We start from the raw sequence: 3,027 nt of genomic DNA, 5'->3' as shown, positions 1-3,027 counted from the left end.
TGTCTCTGCTTTCTTTTGTGAATTCCTAGTTCTCTTTATGAATCTAACCACGTCTATAGAAATTCTTAACTGCTGCAAGCTTGGCAACAATTTGTTCATCAAACACGGCATAGAAATTATATTGACACACACGCGCGCGCACACACACATACACACACACATATACAACATGTATGTATATATACATACACAGTTATGTATGTACGTATATGTTTATATCTATCTATCTATCTATCTATCTATCTATCTACCTACCTATCTATCTATCTATCTATCTATCTATCTATCTATCTATCTATCTATCTATCTATCTATCTATCTATATACACTCATGTATGTATATATGGCGCATTAAAGAGTATGTGTGTTCAATAAATAACTGAGAGTAATTAGCATAGCGGTTCCCTTGCGGCATATTCTTATACAACAATTACTCTTTTTGTTCTACAAACGAAAACTGAATAAACATAACGTTCATTGTCTGGAAAATCTTTCTGCCATTCTCTTCACTAAGCAGTTTAATATTAGCTGGTGCTGCTATGCAGACTTCAATTCTATAATCCAAACAAATTATTGCGTTTAAGAAATCCAACAACAAAGAATTCCTTGAATAAGACCTTGCGTCGGAATGTAAATATAAATTTCAATAAAAGTGGGTGAGAAAGTCGATGAATAAGGCGATGGGGTCGACAAGAAAACGTTGCGGTGACGCCAAAGATGAGGTTTGTGATCATTATTATTATTATTGATGTGACTCCGGTTCGGTCTTATTACTGGAAAATCTTATATGAGTAGCGGTTTACTACCTGTCACCTTAGGTAACCACTCGCTTTCAATAGTCTTTCAAGTGCTTAGAACTCGCCTGATAATCTTTCATGTCCCAAAGAGGCAAACTTTCTGTGGAAGCTGCACGGGACGTTCAATTCCAATCTCCTTCAACCATTTGTCTACATCTTTACTCACAGTTCCCAATGCACCAGCGACTTTAGGCAAAACCTTTATAGTTTTCCTACTCCAAATTCTTGCTATTTTAAAATTTAAGGAATTGTATTTCCTTTTCCGTCCTCTTTTTAAAACGATCTTGGAATCAAACGGACAAAATAGATCAATTAGTGACCAGCTTCGCTTGTCTCTTTCTGTTATTGTTATGTCTGGTCATTATTTGCTGGCTTCTGGTTTGATTGAATAAGAAAGTACCGCAAGTCACCATTATCATCATTATTATTATTGTTATTATTATTATTGTTATTATTATTATTATTATTATTATTAACAACAGCATCAACATCTACAACAACAACAATAGCAATAATTGGAATCTGACAATGTACTAACCATAGAAATGAAAACGAAAACTGAGGAGTCCACGAGAAGGGTGAGGAAGGTAATGAAGTCAAAGGTAAATGGTCCGAATCTAGTGAAGGCAGTAAATACTTGGGCAATATCATGACTTAAATACTCAGCAGCTTTAGTAGATGGGATAAAAACTGAATTAGCGAAGCTAGACAGAAGAACTAGGAAGGAGTTCAATATGAATGGAGGACTCCACCCAAGGACAGGTGTAGCAAGATTATACTTACCGAGAAAGAAAGGTGGAAAAGAGTTAATATCAGTAGAAGGCTGTGCGGAGTTAGCTAGAGTAGATATAGACTCCTATGTAGGTAGTAGTGAAGAAAGTTTATTAAAAGCTTCTAGAGTCATAGTAAGACATGGGGAAACCACAATCGAAGTTAAAAGCCAGAAAAGAGAACAAAACTTATCTGGCTCGGCAGTTGGCGTCCGAGCATCCGCTGTCGACAAAGCCAGGGAAGGCTGAAATCACGTGATTCTGTGGTCTCGGCGATGGTGATAGTGGGTGATTTATCTACCCGCTGGCGATATAAACAAGAGTGTTTTTACACACCGAAAGCCAATATGAACGGTTCTTTCTTGGTAACCACCGCAGTATTCAGTCTTCTAATATAACGTTCACTTTCAAGTGGAGATAAATATTATCTTTTGCTATCGATACTGCTTCTGTCACTAATTATCATTCTTATCATATTAAATAAATACATACACACACACACACACACACACACACACACACACATACACACACACATACACACACACATACACACACACACACACATATATATATATATATATGTGTGTGTGTGTGTGTGTGTGTGTGTATGTGTGTGTGTATGTGTGTGTGTGTGTGTGTATGTGTGTGTGTGTGTGTATGTGTGTGTGTATGTGTATACATGTATGTATGTTTGTATGCATATGTGTTTATGTATGAATGTATAAATGTGTGTGTGAGTGTAAATATCTTTTCAATTATATATATTCCCCTGTGTGTGTGTGTGTGTGTGTGTGTGTGTGTGTGTGTGTGTGTGTGTGTGTGTGTGTGTGTGTGTGTGTGTGTGTGTATGTGTGTGTGTGTGTGTGTGTGTGTGCGTGCGTGTGTGTGTGTGTGTAATTGAAAAGAGCGAAGGTAAATACGCCAAAGTAACTGGTGGCAATGAAATTGGATAATGTAAATTGAAGGGTAAGATATTGAGTGCCGTTCGCAATCAGTTTATGATTTAATGAAATTTCTTTCTAACTGGACGATAATTGTCAGTGACTGCAATGACAAGAGAGTATAATTTCAACAAATCAAGGATATATTTCATGATCTAATTTACATGCGTAGAGAAAGGGCAAGCTGATCTTTTCACATTAGGAACACTTCTAGAGATGCGTTAAGGTCTATTTGACATTCTCAGGTCAGTGCATAAGATTTTACATATTAGAATATGCTATGCATACTGTTGTCCGAGAATGATTTCTGAAATTAATGAAGGAATAATTTTACAACTAGTCGTATCCGTTGCTATGCTGCCGGGTAACGATCAAGTCATGATGAAAAGGATCTTCAACAGAAGCCTACTATAATGATCACAATAATATGCTCAACAACAACAACCTGATATTTTTTCTTTTCTAGAAACAAATTTTAATTCTCTCTCTCTCTCTCTCTCTCTCTCCATATATATA

The sequence above is a fragment of the Octopus bimaculoides genome, chromosome 15 (genome assembly GCF_001194135.2).
Source record: "Octopus bimaculoides isolate UCB-OBI-ISO-001 chromosome 15, ASM119413v2, whole genome shotgun sequence".
Taxonomy (NCBI): Eukaryota; Metazoa; Mollusca; class Cephalopoda; order Octopoda; family Octopodidae; genus Octopus; species Octopus bimaculoides.
This window is presented reverse-complemented; position numbering follows the sequence as displayed.